Source organism: Vulpes lagopus, chromosome 6 (genome assembly GCF_018345385.1).
Source record: "Vulpes lagopus strain Blue_001 chromosome 6, ASM1834538v1, whole genome shotgun sequence".
Lineage (NCBI taxonomy): Eukaryota > Metazoa > Chordata > Mammalia > Carnivora > Canidae > Vulpes > Vulpes lagopus.
This window is the reverse complement of record NC_054829.1, coordinates 85,067,639-85,086,692: the sequence shown is the minus strand read 5'-3', so window position 1 is coordinate 85,086,692 and position 19,054 is coordinate 85,067,639. Positions and strand designations below refer to the sequence as shown.

Here is a 19,054-nt window from a genome sequence, read left to right as displayed (position 1 = left end):
GAAAATTATTTTCCAAAGTCAAAATAAAATAATTCTGTACAGAGCAAAATCATTTCTGGTCCATAAACAAATTCATTTTGGGGAAGTCTTGCTTTTTGCACACCTACCACAATTATGCAAACACCCCCATGTGAAAAAAGATGGTAAAGATGTACACATTCAGAGCTGATTGGCAGAATCAATTAAAATTTCTCATAAAAATTCCTACCATCTTTTTCAAGATTAGTCTTGACATATGCACATTTTAATTTGGAGAGGTTTCAAGTAGGCTTTTCTTTCCTAAAATATAATTATTCTGTATGTATATGTTATAGACAGATACAAACATGTTTATAAATGTTTCCCTGGAGAGTCTCTCTGGGTGTCTATTTCTCATATTTTGGTTTTCCTATCAGAAGTGGAGAAGGAACAATTTTAAGCTTGCAAGTACATTTTGAAACATTATCTCGCCTGTGTATTTTTTCTTAGAGGTAAATAAATATTTACTGAAGTTTAGGTTGATTGCATTAACAGAAAATAATTCTCCTTTACCACTTTCCTCTTCCGTCTGTCTCCAACCACCACCGTTCACCAGGCATAGGCATGCAAGCAAGCAACTCACTGAACCTCCGAGACATCAGTTTTGTAATCTATAAAATGGGGATCTGTTTCCACCGTTTGCTTTGTCTACCTCCTGGGATGATGGCAGGGTGAAATGGAAGAACGAGCAGGAGCAAGTGCTTTGTAAATCGCAGAGCACTGGAAAAACATGGACTTTCTGCATTTTGCTCCTTTCAATCTCCCATTAGGCCTGGGACTGGGGAATGACTTTCTGTGTTCTCAAGGAGGATTTCTTGGTCTTCATGGGAAAGTGTTTGTTTCAAGTGGTCTAAAAATAGAGTTCAAGATTTTATTGAACTGCTGTCTTACTTGTGGTGGGTCTTGATGGCAGCGACCATATGTCCAGAGTCAGTTAATTGTGAGTAACATGAGCTCCATCTGGTCTTTGAGGCAGAACGGGACCTGCTGAAACTCCAAGAGAAAATCCTCACGTGATGGCTGGTTTTACAGTTCACCTGGTGTCCTGCTGGACTCAACTGTTCAGGCCGGGGGAGGTGTCCAAAGGGATCAAAGAAGGGGAAAGGTTGGGGTGCCATGCCAGACTCACTGCTAAATTCATTCAGGAACAAATGCTTCTGGGCATTCATGCTGATGATCCACAATTATGTACGAGTTATTTAGAGATTAGGTGGTTGTGGGGTAGGGGGATCTGGGAGGGGAGATGAGTGGGACCCCGGAAGGAACCGACAATGTGAGTGCCTGTCTGGAGATACACAGGGCTGCGAAGTTCATGGGTGGTGTCTTAGTTAATCTTCATAGTAATCTACAAGTTAGTCACTATTGTTCCCGTTTCATAGAGGAAATGAAACAGCCCTCAGAGGGGACAGACTGGTGAGTGGTGGAGCTCAAATTACAATCAAGGTCACAGCATGGCCTGGAGTCCCATATTCAGAGTCAATTTGTTTACTTATAACTTTCTCAGAAAGAGAAAGGAAATAACATTTGGATTTTAAATAGTGGGGGTAGGGAAGGCAAGAATGCAAATTACCAAGAGAACTTCTTGAGGGTATTTATTAGACAAGTTAACTTTATCATAAAGAGTGCAGAAATGTTTTGAAAAAACGGGGTGCCAGGGTGGCTCAGCAGGTTAAGTGTCCTGCCTTCAGCTCAGGTCATGATCTCAGGGTCCTGGGATTGAGCCCCACATCATGGGGCTCCCAGCTCAGTGGGGAGTCTGCCTTTGCCACTCCCCCTGCTTGTTCTCTTTGTCAAGTAGATAAATAAAATCTTAAAAAAATTTTTTTTAGAAAAACACATTTTGAGTTTTTAAATGATAAAATTGTTGCAGGATACAGGGAAAAATTGTTAATATGTACCAATAGTTCTTTTTTTAAAAAAATAGGTTTTTTGGTCTTCAAATTGACAACTCTCTCTGTAGCAGAATACCTCTCTGTTTTTCAGCATACACTCAATGCATTATTGTATTTTAATTTGCTTAAATTACTAGACCCTGAGGAACGCCCACAAGAAAGCAAGGTAATCTCTGACCATTAAGCGTAGCAGGAAAGACATTTTTTCAGCTGTAGTTTGGAGTATAGAAGACTCATAATTTTCAGTCTCCTGGGTCTGAGGATGTTAATAAAATGCCAGGTTCTTTCCACCAATTTTATTGGAAAGCCAGCAGCAGAGACTGAACTGCAGCCCTACATGACGTCTGTTTTAAAGTGGCATTCCCAGCTACAAAAGAAACTCTAAAATTGTATGTGCAAGCTAATTCATACCATACCCTCTATTCCTGCCTTCCATCTCTGTTTTCCATATTTTCAAAATATTTTCTGAGGATGCCAGTGTCTAATTATACCTTGCTCCTGCTTGTAATATTCCCATCTGTGAAGTGCACCTTCCAAAATGCCTTCATAAAACCAGCCTTCTCCTTCTTCCCAAATCCAGCCTTAGGAAAAAAGGGATACATTCGGAAGTCTTGCGGATAGAATTATGTTGTCTTGGGTATTTTTATTAAAGACAGAAATGTAACTGGGCCCCTGACTACGTTAGTAGTAAGTCAAAATAAATGATGGGGGGGGGGGATAAAAAAATAGTTAAAAACAATACTTTAATCTCAATTTTTCAAGTTCAGTTCTGAATGAAAAAACTAAAACACAGCATTCTAAACTACCAGTCGACCCACATAAAAGAAGGCCAGGGACCTTCAGCTATTTGGTGTTCATTTCCTTGCTACTTTTGCCTACAATATATATTTTGGCACTCACCACAACCTACATGTTCTCATGGCATCATATTTAACTGAAGAGGAAGTGAAATAAAAATAGTGGGTCTATTGGGAAGCTGATAATGACAAATACAACATATAGCAAAATAATTTTCTCTCATTCCCAAACCCATTTTATTTCTGTTTTCTCTCATTCCCAAACCCATTTTATTTCTGAATGAAGAAAGATGAACAACCAGTCAGAATTATTTTAAAATGAAAGATGGAAGACAGGAAGGAAGGAAGAAAGGAAGGAAGGAAGGAGGGAAGGAGGGAAGGAGGGAAGGAAAGAAAGAAACAATTGCATTAAGCTTTCAATTATCTCTCAGGTCAGAAATAATAAAAATGAAAACAGTTTTTGGCACTTTCTTCAAATTATTATACTGCCCCATTAAGTATTTCATGTTTTGAACAATGCAACTAGCGTCTGCCTGGATGGAATTCCATAGCAAGAACTAACAACACACTTGGTCTCAATACTTTCTTTTCTTCTCTTGGATTTTGAGACCCTTGTTCAGAAGCATGTATAGAAAAGAAACGTGCATTGAAGTTCAAATGCATTCAAGAAAGCATTTGGAAACATGGGTCACCATTACACAGAGGTGAATAAAGTAAATTAAGATGCTCTGGTTTTGTTTAGTTCTTATTGCCTTCCCTAGTGTAATGACATCATCCTGATGTGTCCAGTGGCAGTGGTCAACTTCATACTCTAGAAGGTCTGGCCTGAAATCCTTAGAACCCTTCCCTTAGGGTGGAACTGGGTTCGTGGGGGAGCAGGATGGAGTTGTTTCTCATCTGCAACCAGAGAGAAAAAGCATTTTTCTAACACATTTTTCCCCTGCTGCTCCCTTCAATTTGATTCCTTTCCTTAGGCTTTTGAAACAACTCCACGTGATAATACTTATCAGCCATGGAGACCAGGTACTGTTAAAACATTAAAGGTGATTCAGGGAAAAATTTAGAGTAATCTGAAAAGTGTAAGTTTTTAGCATTCAAGCAGTTTTTGTGGATGCTTAAAAATAACAGATTTGACATCTCTTACTCCATACATAGTTAAAATCATGAAATTGAACGCTTCCTAAGAAGTCTCAATTTACTATATTTTAAATTTATTTTTATTTTTGAGAGAGAGAGAATGTACATATGTGTGTATGCACACACTAACAGGTAGAGAGAGGCGGGGAGGGGGGATAGAGACCATCTCAAACAGGCTCCACGCCCAGCAAGAGATAAAAAAAACTTATTTTTTATTGGATGGTCATTTTTCCTGGCTGCAAAAAGATGTACCTATTAATGCCTTTCTACTCTAAGATGAGAAGAATCACTGCCCTGGTTTTACTAAAAGCTTTCCTAGATACATTTAAGAGGTTTTTGAAAAAGAAATACTTAAGAGTATGCATAAAGGGGGAAAAATCCTGAATATTATTCCTTTGTGAACATAGGGCAAGGAGCTCCTGAGTGTTTATAGTTACTCTTATTTTTTAGTTATACATTATTATTTACTAAATTCCCTCTGCCTTGCTTTTTATCCCCATGACTTAATATATTTTATAACTGAAAGTTTATACTTTTCAATCCTCTTCACCTATTTTGTCTAATCTCCCAGGCCTCTCCCCTCTGGCAACCACCAGTTAGTTCTCTGTATTTAACAATCTGTTTCTGCTTGTTTGTCTGTTTTGTTTTTTAGATTCCACATGTAAGTGGAATCATACAGTATTTGTTTATCTCTGACTTGTTTCACTTAACATTATACACTCTAGATCCATCTGTGCTGTTGCAAATGGCTATGTAATATTTTTTATGGCTATGTAATATTACAGGGTGTGTGTGTCTGTGTGTGATATAACATCTTCTCTATCCATTCATTCATCTATTGGTGGATACTCAGGTTGCTTACTGTATCTTGGCTATTGTAAATAATGCTGCAATGAACACAGGGGTGCACGTGCCTTTTTGAATATGTGTTCTTATTTTCTTCAGATAAATACCCAGAAGTAAAATTGCTAAATCACAGAGCAGATTTACTTTTAATTTTCTCAGAAACCTCCATACACTTTTCCATAGTGGCTACTCCATTTTATATTCCCACCAAGAGTGCACACAATTTTCCTTTTCTCCACATCCTTGCTAACACTTGTTATTTCTAGTCTTTTTTTTTTTTTTCTAGCTATTCTGACAGATAATGAGGTGAGGTCTTATTGTGGTTTGATTTGCATTTCCCTGATGATGAGTGATATTGAACATCTTTTCATGTGTCTGTTGGCCATGTGGATGTCTTCTTTGAAAAACTGTCTATTCAGGTCTTCTGCTCATTTTTTAATCAGATTGGTTTTTTGGTATTGAGTTGAATGAGTTCTTTATATATTTTGGATATTAACCCTTTCTCAGATACAACATTTGCAAATATTTCCTCCCAATCAATAGGCTGTTGTTTTTTTCATTTGTTGATGATTTCCTTCACTCTGCAGAAGCTTTTTATTTTGATATAGTCCCAATTGTTTATTTTTTCTTTTGTTTCCCTTGCCTGAGGAGAGAGATCCAAATAAATAAATAAATAGATAGATAGATAGATAAATAAATAAATACTGCTAAGACCAATGTCCAAGAGTTTACTGTCTATGTTTTCCTTTAGAAGTTTTATGCTTTTCAGCTTTACATTTAGGTTTTTAATCCATTTCAGTTTAAGTTTGTGTCTGATATAAGAAAGTGGTCCAGTTTCATTATTTTGCATATAGATGTCCAGGTTTCCCAATACCATTTATTGAAAAGATTGTCTTTCCCCCACTGTATATTCTCACCTTTGTTGTAGATTAATTGACCATATAAGCATGGGTCTATTTCTGGACAACCAGCCTATTCTATTGATCTATGTGCCTATTTTTGTGCTAGTACCATACTGTTTTGATTACTACAGCTTTATAGTACCTCTTGAAATCAGGTATTATATTTCCAGCTTTGTTCTTTCTCAACAAATGCCATAGTGGAATAATGACTGAAATTTAGAGCACATTTAGGTAGGAGACTTTAGATATTTTATGTTATATTGGTTGAGTAGAGCATATTAGAAAATAGTGTGTGCAATGTTATCTGAATTTTGTGATATATATTTAATAATATAGAAAAATCTGAAAAAATTGTTTTACAATGTTAATAGGTTTTATCTCTAGATACTGAGATTCTAGTAAGTTTATTTTCTTCCTGGTCTTCTTCCATTTTCTAATGTTTTACAAGGGCCATTACTACAATGTAGTAGAAAGATGGATGGAAGGAAGGAAGGAAGGTAGGAAGGAAGGAAGGAAGGGAGAAAGAAAAAAAGAAAGAAAGTTTGGGAATCATTTTTACAAATGTATTTCTGGATAAGGCTAATTCACCATGCTTATAATCTCTGCAAGTGGAGATCTTCAATCTCCAGACCTTTTATGACCATTGCTCTCACCACTTGCATTAAAAATATTCATGGACACACATAAAAATTTTTTTTAGATATTTCAGTATTATAATATTAAAGGAAAATATAGAGCAGTTGGTCTCCCTCATTTTTAAAATAAAAAAGGTGACAGAGGGAAAGACAGGTATGTAAGTAACCTCAAATATAGAGAATGGATGTGGTACAAATATAAGTAGCATGATATAAACATTCATGACAATATAATTATAATTTTGTGGTAGATGCTTATTTCAAAAAGCATAATGATGAACTAAAGTATATATACAACCAAAAAAATCTATTGTCTTCTAAGAAATGATTCTGACGTAGCGCATATTTTAGAGAGATCTCTTCTGTAGTGTCAATACAAATTTCATTGAGGTGAGCAGGGCACCTGGGGGTTAGATTGCACTGATGATGGTACTTGGGCCTTACTTGCATTTTTGTTTGTGTTCCATATATTTTTCTTACTTAGGAGCCAGTTGGTAGAGAACTCAGGATTATAAGAAAACAAACATCAGCCTGCTAATTAAAGGGCAGACTTTGGTCTTCAGTGTGGACAGAAGCCATAAGGCCAGTGAAGAATATTTGAATTTAGCCTAAAATTCATTCATCTGTTATTTGTTTGTGGAAATAACACTTGAAGAGCTGGAGAAATAGCAAAACCAAATCCACATAAATTGAGCATTTTACCTTTTTTTTTTTTTTTTTAGCATTTTACTTTTCAATAGCTAAGTCATAGCCATATATTTTCCTTTTTAAATTTTGGTGGTAAACTTGGCTACTTGCCAACTGAACAACCCTGGACACATCACTTCCCCTCCCTAAATCTAAATTTCCTTACCTGGCAAATGACATCTCAATCAGATACTGGATGCTGAAATGTCATGCAAACTGAGAATCTGAGGATTGTCATTATATGTTAAGCTGCTCTAAATTTTGCAAATTTGGTGTTATATTGATTTTCATTGAGTTTAAAATGAACTCCATAGCTTTTGCTGCTAGGCAAGTCTAAATAATAGCATAGTATAAAGGGATATTACCATCAGTTAATTCCAATATTTATGTAGAAAGCAAAATATAAAAGAATGATGCTGAAAAACTGATTCATAAGCATTTCCTTTGAAAAGTTGCACAACTTTTCAAACTGGTAAGAGTGGTTCTCAAAATATTTCTTCTAATAACTACTTTCCTCCACAAATCCCATGACATTTCCCATTAAAACAACAAAAAATAATCTATATAATGCAAACAGTCTGTTGTGAAGAGGGCTATTATGATATCTTGAGAGAGAGGGCAAGCCTAAAAATGAACAAATGAGCACAGACAATGGTGGTGGTAATAAACATCTCTGCCCACAACGGGGGACCAATAAATGTTGTTAACTGGCTATACTGAAGAAAACAGAAGGCTTAACTGAGGAGGAAGAAGACTCTGCATAGGGAGGAGGGAAGCTAAAAGTGGAGCCTTATTTCCCCGTGATGAAAATATGTATTATAAGAAAGAGTTTTTACTTCCTTAAGAAAGTTCTGAATGTTATGGTTTCAATAATATTAGAAGCAAGGGGTGGGAGGTGTATTTAAGGGATCTGTTGACACCTAGCTGAAGTTCTTTTGATGGTAAAACCAATTACACTTTGCTGTGATCTTGAATATTAGAAAAATGAAAGTTTAGAGTAGAATCAACCTAGAAATTTGTCATGAATACTGGAGGCAGTGGAGATGGTAGGTCCCTCCTTGCATAGTAAGTCTCTTTGTATAAGACTGTCTCCATTTATATTCACCAGCTACCAGATATCAAGTTCTGGGATAAACTTACCACTAGGATAAGTAATAATGGAAAGACATCTGTTAACATGAAGAGAAGTTTTAAAATTTGCATCATGTTAAAACTTTCATTAAAAATATTTTATAGCATCTGCAATTCAGCATCTTGGGACATATCTTTTGACCTACACTAGTTATATCTCTAGTGATCACTGCGGATGCTGCCATTTTTAATAGCCAATAAACTTCTCAAGAAAGACATAAAAATCATAGGATCTCAGCATTAGAAAAGATGCCAGTGGCCATGTAGCTTGAAGTCTTATTATTAGGTTAAATATATTCATGAACTAATATTTTATCCTGTTCACTACAGCAGAGTGTTAATGTAGGAAAAGAAGTATTCCAAACTTTTCATTTAAATTAAAATTCTAAGTATTGATTAAGGGATCTTTGTACTCTCTTCTGTGTTAGTAATTTAATAGCATTTAATTTCTTATGACAATACCTCAAATTTCCAATGAATATTTGCTATAATAATTTTATTGCTCTATAACTAAAAGTAAAAAATGACAGTCTAGAAACATTTTGTGTTTGATTGGAGTGAGAGAATGAAATGTTGTTTAGCCAGCTTGTGGTCAAACAATTTAATAATTTCATTAGGACTATTTATACATTAAGAAAGTAGAGTACCACTAGAATATGAGGCAAAAGAAGTTTGAGAACAAAAGATTTTCTCCGTAATACCACTGAAAAATTAAATTGTGCAAAAGAAGCCAGAAAATGAAGAAACTAAGGCACACAAGAACAAAGTTACTTGCCCAGATCAATCAGCTCTAGAAAGTAGGTGAACAAAACAGAAATACAGGTCATCTGGCCCCAGAGTCCAGGCTGATAAGGACTGTGCTGTGCAGCATTATGAAGCGTAGTGATGCATATGCCTGTACTTTGCTTTGATTGTGATCAAGAACAAAGTGGATAGCATGCTATTAGCACCATGGTCTTGCAGGGCTCTAGTGTTACTCAAGATATTATCCCTATTATTTCACATGTGAAGAAACTGAATCATATAAAAGGTAAGGTCATTTTTCAAAGTCACAGAGCTATTTTAAGCTGTAAATTAAAGACAAAGAAGATACAGTCTAACAAAGCTGGTAATTCATTTACATGAAAGGCAAAGCTGAAATTTTTAAAAAGACAATTTCGGTAATAATGCTTACAATTTATTGAGCATTGGTTATATTCCAACTTTACATACATTTTTATTATCCTCCCAACATCCCTGAGGAATAGACTCATTTTATCTCATTTTGTAATCCTCATGTTACAGATGAGGAAAACTGAGTCTCAAAATTTTAAATGGCTTGCCCAAAATTACATACCTAGCAGGTGATGAATCAAGATTTAATTCTAAAGACTATATGCTTTCAAAATATTTTTGGAGGACTGGAGTTGATATTTCAATGTCAGGAGTTGAATACAGGAAAATGAGAGAAAGAGAAATCTCATAGCTAGACACACATGTTCCCAGGTCTTTGCAGTCTATCTTTGCCATCTTCTCCTTCTGCCTCCACCCAGAACTAACCCACTTATACCACTTTTCACTCATCTGGCTTAAAAATTCCCATCTTTGTCATTCTATTAAAAGCTTCCTTTATCTTTTAAGACTGCCTCTCCAGGATGTTCTGTGAGCCAGAAACTGAATGCAATAATAAAAGATTTTATTAGAACTGATCATTAGAGGTCCTTGTAGTAGATTCTATATTTCAAAAAGGGGAAGAGCTTCTTTAGCAAAGAATGGTTAATAAACTTCTACATGTATAAATATATTCAGTTGCACTGACACATTTTAAAAGCGACTAAGCCTTAAATGAAATAAGGCAATTCTGTCTTGTCTGAAGTACTTAATGAATCACATGAATAATGCATTTACCGACTAGGTCATTAACACCTTGATATATGAATCTCAATATAACTAGCTAGATGTGATTGTTTCTTTTCTTAATTTTATATGATATCATCATTCTCACCTCTATTCAAATGGAAGGGCTCACTTAGCTTTTGAATTTAAACTCCTGTCAACACCTAATACAGAAATCCAAAAAATGTCAATGATGTTTATAATTGGGAGAAGGAAGGAAAATGGTGACAGAGTAGGAGGGCCCTAGGCCCTCATCCCATGAATACAACTAGAACTATCAAATCATCCTAAATATCCTAGAAATTGACCTGAACACTGGCAGAACAAACTCTACAGATAAAGGTAAGGAAGATGCCACATTGAAGAAGGTAGGAACTGTGAAGATAAGGCTTGAATGAGAAATGGATTGGGCCACTGCAGTACGGTGGGAGCAACAGTAACCAAGAAGGATGAGAGACAGACTAGCATACCAGAGAGCAGAGGGGGAAAAGGAATCCTCATTGAAACTGGCTTGGAAAGCAAGAAGGCCCAAATGTTATGAGTTCTTGCAGTCGGTGGGGCTTAAAGCCTGGAGTTTGAAAGGCTAGCATAGAGTCCATAGGCATTAGGGCTGCTCTTGAAGAAAAGGCAGACAAACAACTTGCAGATATACAGCATGGAAACAGCTATCTGAAGAGTGCCTGAAGCACACAGTGGGGAAGTTAGATGCTCATCTCAGAGTCAGTCCCAGAGAAGCCATGTTCATGGAAGGACACCTCTGGAAACAAAGGTACTAGCAGGTGCCATTTCCATCCTCAATCCCTTAGCATAAGCACAGGATCACTTGCAGGAACCAGCATGGTGCCAATATTTGCTACCCAAGCTGCTTATACAAGACCCACCCCACCCCCCACACTCTGGTGGAACTACCCTTCCCAGTCATGCTTGCCTCAGTCCCAGTGCAGCAGGCTCCCCTTCCAGAAGACCGGTCTTGACCCCTGCCAACATGGCATCTCCTGGTGAGGGGATTTTGCTAAGCCTTGGTTCTGGTGGCAGTAGTGACAGGTCTCATGTCACAAGCAGACCAGAACACAACTAATTAAAATGTATCACTTTCAGGCCAGGGACCAAACACTGTCCACAAGCAAAGAGAGCCTCTCTAGATGACTGGCCTGAAGGACAAGGCAGCCAGGACACCACGGTAGAGCAAATGCAACACACATTGGAAATACTCCTTGAAGTGGTAGGCCCCGGGAAACAGGGTACACTATACTGCAGGGTACTATAGGACCTCTTCTTCATAAAGGCATTACCCTCAAGAACAGGAGATGAAGCTGACTTTTCTAATACAGAGAAAGAGGCACAGAGACTTAGACAAAATAAGAAGACAGAGGATTTTGTCCCAGATGAAGGAACAGGACAAGGCCACAGCCAGAGATCTAAGTGAAAGAGATATAAGCAACATTCCTGATGGAGAATTGAAAAAAATGATCATAAGAATACTCACTGGACTTGAGTAAAGAGTGGAGGACATCAATAAGACCATTAACGTGGAGATAAAGAATAACATAGCAGAGATAAAGGGCTCAATAAACAAAATGAGAAACATACTCGATGGCATGAAGAGCAGCATAGAGGAAGTAGAGGAATGAATTAATGCTCTAGAAGACAAAGTAATGGGAAGTAATCAAGCTGACCAAAAGAGAGAAAAAATAATGACAGAAAATGGAAATAGACTTAGAAGATTCAGTGATGCCATCAAACGTAGAATTCTTTTCAAGGCCACATGCAATATTCTCCAGAATAGATCATACATAGGCCATTCATACTATTGGAGTTCCAGAAGAAGAAGAAGAGCAAAAAAGAAGTAGAGAATTTATGTGGAGAAATAAAAGCTGAAAACTTCCCTAATCTAGGGGAGGAAACAGATATCCAGATCCAGGAGGCACAGAGAACTCCCTAAAAAACAAGAAAAGCAGATCCACACCAAGACATATTGTAATTAAAATGGAAAAATATGGTGACAAAAAAATATTAAAGGCACCAAAACAAAAGAAGACAATTATATTATATTATAGCTCCGAAGGTTATCAGTGGGTTTTTCAGCAAGTTTTCCAAGTCAGAATGGAGTGGATATATTCAAAGTGCTGAGTGGGAGCAACCACAAAAAACAACCACAAAACAAGTAACAAAATGGCAATACATACATACTTATCAAAAATTACTTTGAATGTATATTATCTAAATGCTCCAATCAAAAGATACAGGATAACAGATGTAAAAAACAAGTCTCATCTATATGTTGACTATGGGAGACTCATTTCAGACATAAAGGAGAACTGAATGTGAAGGGATGGAGAACCATTTATCATGCAAATGGATGTCAAAGAAAGCTGCAGTGGCAGTACTAATATTGAACAAAATAGACTTTAAAACAAAGACTAACAAGAGTCAAAGAAAGGTACTATATAATAAGGGGACAATCTTTGTTAGGATATAACAATTATAAATATAGCAAGAAGATATAGCAATTATAAATATTTATGCACCCAATATGAGAGCACCCAAATACATAAGACAGTTAATAATAAACATAAAGAGAATAATTGATATTATAATAAGCATAGGGGACTTTAATGCCTCACTTACATCAATGGACAGATCATCTAAATAGAACACCAAAAGGAAACAATGGCTTTGAATGACACACTGAAACAGATGGATTTAAGATATATTCAGAACATTCCATCCTTAAACAGAAGAATTCTTTTCAAGGCCACATGCAATATTCTCCAGAATAGATCATACATAGGCCACAAAACAAGCTTCAACAAATTGAAAAAGATTGAAGTCATACCATGCATCTTTTCGGACAAAAATGTTATGAGATTATCAGTCAATGACAAGAAAAAAATGTAGAAAGACCACAAATACATGGAGGTTAAGAAACATGCTACTAAACAATGAATGGGTCAACCAAGCTATCAAAGAAGAAATTTAAAAATGCATGGAAACAAATGAAAATGAAAACACAAAATCTTTGGGAAACAGCAAAAGCAGTTCTAAGAGGGAAGCCTGTAGCAATACAGGCCTACCTCAAGAAGCTAGAAAAATCTCAAATAGACAACCTAGGGCAGCCCAGGTGGCTCGGTGGTTTAGTGCCACCTTTGGACCAACGTGTGATCCTGGAGACCCGGGATTGAGTCCCACGTCAGGCTCCCTGCATGGAGCCTGCTTCTCCCTCTGCCCTGTGTCTCTTCCTCTCTCCCTCATGCTCTGTGTCTCTCATGAATAAATAAATAAAATCTTAAAAAAAAAAAAAACCTAACCTGACACCTAAAGGAACTAGAAAGATAATAAACAAAACCTAAAAACAGAAGAAGGAAGGAAGTAATAAAGATGAGAGCATAAATAAAAGATACAGAAACTACAGAAACAGATCAATGAAACCAGGAGCTGGTTCTTTGAAAAGGTAAATAAAATTTATAAGTCTCTAGCCAGAGTCATCCAAAGAGGAGAGGGAGAGAGAGAGAGAGAGAGAGAGAGAGAGAGAGAGAGAAAGAGAAAGAGAAAGAGAAAGAGAAAGAGAGAACCCAAATAAGCAAAACCAAAAATGAAAAAGAGAAATAATAACCAATGCCACAGAAATACAATTGTAAGACAATATACAATTGTAAGAAAATAGTGTGAAAAATTATATGGCAACAAATTGGACAACCTAGAAGAAATGGATAAATTCCTAGAAACATATAAACTACCAAAACTGAAGCTCGAAGAAATAGCATTTGAACAGATAATTTATCAACAATAAAATTAAATCAATAATCAAACTCCCAACAAACAAAAGTCCAGGGCCTGACAACTTCGCAGGCTAATTCTACCAAACATGTATTTTATTTATTTTTATTTTTTTAAGATTTTATTTATTCATTCATGAGAGACACAGACTGAGAGAGGCAGAGACACAGGCAGAGGGAGAAGCAGGCTCTACGGAGGGAGCCCGATGTGGGACTCGATCCCAGGTCTCCAGTATCACACCCTGGGCTGAAGGCAGGCGCTAAATCACTGAGCCACCCAGGAATTCTCTTATTTTATTTTTCTATCGAACATTTAAAGAAGAATTAATACCCATTCTTCTCATATTTCAAAAAAATAGAAGAGGAAGGAAAACTTCCAAATTCATTTTATGAGGCCAGCATTACTCTGGTAGCAAAACCAGATAAGGACACCGCAAAAGAAAGAAAACTAAAGACAATATCTCTGATGAACATAGATAAAAATCCTCAGCAAAATACTAGCAAACAAAATCTAATAATACATTAAAAAAAATCGTTCACCACAATCAAGTGGGATTTATACCTAGGATGCAAGGGTGAGTCAATATTCACAAATCAATCAATGTAATAGAATGATAGAAAGGATTAGAACTATAAGGCCATTATGATAGATGCAGAAAAAGCATATGACAAAGTATAACATCCACTCATGATAAAAACTCTCAACAAAGAGGTTTTATTTATTTTATTTTATTTTTTTTTAACAAAGAGGTTTTAAAGGTAACATACCTCAACATGATAAAGGCTATCTATGGAAAACCCACAGTGAATATCTTCCTAAATGAGAACAACTGAGAGCTTTCCCCCTTAGGTCAGGAATAAGGCAAGGATGTCCACACTTACCACTTTTATTCAACATAGTACTGGACATCCTAACCACAGCAATGAGACAATAAAAAGAAATAAAATGCATCCAAATCAGCAAGGAAGAAGTAAAACTTTCACTATTTGCAAATCACATGACACTATATATAGAAAACCCGAAAGCCTCCATCAAAGAACTGTTAGAACTGATAAATTCAGTAAAGTTGCAGGATGCAAAATCAATGTAAAGAAATATGCTACATTTCTATACACTGATAATGAAACAGTAGAAAGAGAAATCAAGAAAATAGTCCCATTGATAATTGCACCAAAAACAACAAGATACCTAGGAATAAACCTAAACAAAGAAATGAAAGACCTGTACTCTGAAAACTATAAAACACTTACGAAAGAAATTCAAGATTATACAGAGAAATGGAGAGTCATTCAATGCTTATAGACTGGAAGAACACATATTGTTAAAATGTCATACTACCCAAAATAAGCTACACATTGAAATGCAATCCATATCAAAATATGAACAGCATTTTGCATAGAACTAGAACAAACAATCCTAAAATATGTATGGACCACAAAAGACCCCCAATAGCCAAAGCAATCTTGAAAAAGAAAAGCAAAGCTGGAGACATCACTATTCCAGACTTGTTGGATTACAAAGCTGTGGGGATCAAAACAGTATGGTGCTGGCACAAAAATATACATACAGATCTAATAGAACAGAATAGGAGACCCAGTAATGAACTCACAATTATATGGTTACTTAATCTTTGACAAAGTAGGTAAGAATATCTGATGGGAAAAGAGAGTCTCTTCAACAAATGCTGTTGGGAAAACTGAACAGCAACATGCAAAAGCATGAAAGTGAACCACTTTCTTTTAGCAGGCACAGAAATAGACTAAAAAATCTGTCTTTGCTCCTGTTTGTCACTAAATTAATAGAATGTCCTTCTGTCCTAGACCTGTTAATTCTAGCATTGGTATTTCCCCAAAACTGTAACAGTTTTTTTTAATGATTTTCCACCCAAGGCTTATGATAGCAACTTACCTTAAATCTGATGAAAGTAGGAGTACGAATGATTCTGCAATAGCCCTTTCCATGACTTCCAGGAAGGCACAGTTTCCAGCTCACGTGTAACAGATGGCTTGTTTTCTGTCTACATATTAATCTTTCAAATCACCTAACTTCTCTCATCAAAGAAAGCTTTTTCTTTTTTTTTTCTTTTTCCTTCTCTCTCTCTCTCTCTCTCTCTCTCTCTCTCTCCCCCCTTTACTTAATTGCTACCCCTTTTGGTCTTTTTCTTTCATAATTAAAGCAGATAATGACTATCATATGGACATTTAGATTGCAGAACAAGAATGAAAAGTATCATTCAGAATCTCAAAACAAGACTGAGAAAGAGCTGCCTCATCAGGGCCAACTTCCTTTCATTCTAGATTCATAGTTCCCACTGTCAGGATGATTGATCTTGATCTTCCTTCTCTCTGACAACATTTAGGAATAAAACATTATAGACAGCAGCAGAGGGGAGATGGGATGGAGGGAATACCTTAGAATACCTAGAAATCTAGCTTTCCACCCACCTCTCCCTTGGATAGGCCAAGAAACTCTGGAAACCAACAGCTCACCTTTTTTTTTTCCCTTTTTTTAACCTAAAGAAGCTGGAACTATAATGTCTGCCTGAGCAACTAAATGAGTATCTGAGAAAAGAAGGAGCCAGTGACTGAAGGATTCACAGTGAACCAAAAAAGGGTAATGCAGCAGAATGGTTAAAGCAGTTGGAAGGAAGCTCAGAAAACTGTGATCAGAGAGGTATAGAGTGACTTGACAAAATACGGAGTTAGAATGGTGAGGCCTGAAAATGCCCATCAATCACCCCTAGGACTTTTTTAACATTGAGAATCTTGCTTTATATTGATGCCTGCTACATAATGTTTTCAGAAGTATCACACTGAAATAAGCAGCACATTTTTGGGACAGGGAGACAAACACCAGAATGCTGAAACACCTCGTCTCTCATATTACAAGTTGAAACAACTATGTAAAGTTGTCAACAAGTAAATAAATATACGTATTAAAGTGAGTTTGTTAGTAAGGAAACACTCTTTGGCTCCCAAAGAGAAAGATGGATCAAATTTGTGGTCATGAAGGGCCATGATGGGGAGGATGTGAAATTGTTTGGGGGAAGGGTATGCAGTGGTGAGAGATAAAGAACAATGCATAGTGGATTAGAGACCAAAGTTGCTGTCCTCAAGGTCAGAAAAGTTACTGAAATAGTGGGGCTTGAAGTGTCCCAGGGAGAGAAGAGAACCTGGAGGGGAATGGTGACACAACACAGCTCTGGGCCAGTCCCCAGACCTCTGGGGTTTCAAGGCTGGACAAAGGTGCAAAGCCCTCACTGACCTTGGCACAGAAGTCACAAAACCATCCACCAGCAGGGCCCTATGTGGCTTGAGCATTGATCATTTCAGCCAAGTAGGAGTTAAAGACCTGGGTCCCATCTATGAAATTTTTACACAGCCCCAGTTTAGAGGGTGGGAAAGATGATATGAGGAAGAACAACAATGGCTGAGACTGAATTTTTATTTCTTTCACATCCTGGTGACTTGAATTTCAGAGTTTAATTCAAGATAATTAGAGAAACAATGTAACTGATTGGCACTGAATCAGTTAAGAAGGCTAACATTACACTGTTACGCGTATTTATACAATTTTACAAAACACAAAAGGATCTCCAACTTGAAGACACTAGTATTAGTTGGAGATATCTTTCTGACACTACGTGCCTTTGATTTTGTTAAAAAGGTAAATACAGTTGTTGTAAAACAATACTATGTAGGTCTTCTGTTAGGTTAAAAAGTGCATCACAAATGGTTTTCTTTACCAACTGAAAAATGCAAGTCATTATCCAGATTGATGTGAAGATGATTAGGATTGGGAAAAAGCCATATGCAGCGAAAGCTACCTATTTTGAGTCAGTCACTACTTTCTCTTAATTACCTAATTCTGGACTTATATCGTATTCCATTTTACACATGAAAAATTAAAACTAGAGATTATCCAAAAGAATTTATGAAAATAATAATAGTTAAATGAGAGATCTGGTGAAAAATCTTTATTTTAAAACTCCCATTTGTGTATTTGTCTTATCACATATCAAGGGACAATGTAGCAACCTTCTCTTGAATCCCTAACCTAGTCCCAATTAGGAAGAAAAAGTCACTCCCACAGAGAACAATTGTTACACAATTGAATATGTTATTTGCTTCCAGCATGTTAGGGCCATTCCCTAAAGCCTTCTCTCAAGTGTACTTAGAAGCGCAATGTATAATTTTTAGACCAGATAATTCATGATTGTCAAACACTGTTGCCAAATACGAAATGGTTTCATTTATGAGCCTGCTACAAATAAGCTGCAGTGAACCTTATCTTTTTTGGGAGAAAACACTGTTTCTTTGCTAAGAAGTACATGAGAGAGTCCCGTGGACACACCTCTGAGAATCTACTTCAAGCTTTACCCTCTACTCCTCACCTTAGATCCGTGGAAGCCAAGACAGGTGACTTGCAACCCATTTAGTTTATCACTTCTTCTGGTCAGCAGTGAAATATATTCAGTTGGGAACCATTAGACTAAACCAAATTGGAACGTGTTTAATTTTTAAATCCAAAGTTTATGTTTGCTGAGGAATCTTATAGTCTGGACAAACGAAGCAGTTAAATGAGGTAAGCTGCTGGAATGAAGTGGATGCGATGCTGCCTAAGAGACAATAAGGGTGTGCCTGAGGAAGAGATATTTAATCTGGGATCCATGGATACACCATGAATGGCCTTCAGAGAGTCTATGAAGCACTCCCTGAAATCATATCCAAAATTCCCTAGTTATGTACAAGTGAATTTTTCTAGGGAGACTATTCTGACTTTATACTTTATACTATGTCCAAACAGGTTTGCTAAGAACATTCCTCAAGTGTTTGGACGCTGCTAGGTTCTGGCTGACCTCTTTTTGAAGCTCAAAGTTGATCAACATGACTCTTTGTGGAGCAAGCAAAATTAATGAGCACTAATGGAGCATTAACACAAGGCCAAAAGAAAAATCTGAAGTTCAGGAAATTTACATTTTAATGCTGTGGCACACCTGAGGAAAGGATTTTGAATCATAAAGTCTTTGCTACTAACCTTTACACAGCAGGGGAGTCATTTGTGATCAAGATAAATTTAAATATAATCCCTTATCAACAGAGCTGAGAAGAAAATTTTGCATCTTTTTATTCCAGATGGTGCCATTTTATCAGAGCTTCACTCCTTGGTATGCTCAGTTAATTAAAGTCCTTACTGTTTGTTAATGGCAGATTTGTGCAGCAAAAATGACTCTAGAACAGATGTTGGCAAATTTGTCAAAGCAGCTGGATAGTCATCCTGACAGCTCTGAAGGACTATTCCATTTCACCCACAGTGAACTCTTGCAGGACTTAAATAGGACCTTTCCCTTTACTGAT

At 36.7% G+C, this 19,054-nt stretch overlaps 1 protein-coding gene across 4 annotated transcripts in view; it reads right to left on the bottom strand.

Annotated features, from left to right (window-relative positions):
- The window catches only part of ARHGAP24 (Rho GTPase activating protein 24), a 504,876-nt gene that overhangs the window by 167,921 nt on the left and 317,901 nt on the right, over window positions 1–19,054 (bottom strand). The window contains exon 1 of one of the 4 annotated variants that reach the window (XM_041758965.1): window positions 15,606–15,791. The exons of the other annotated variants lie outside the window; for them this stretch is intronic. The gene's annotated coding sequence lies outside the window, so the exon portion shown is untranslated. Of the gene's footprint in view, window positions 1–15,605; window positions 15,792–19,054 lie in introns of those variants that run through there. 4 annotated transcript variants of the gene reach the window in all.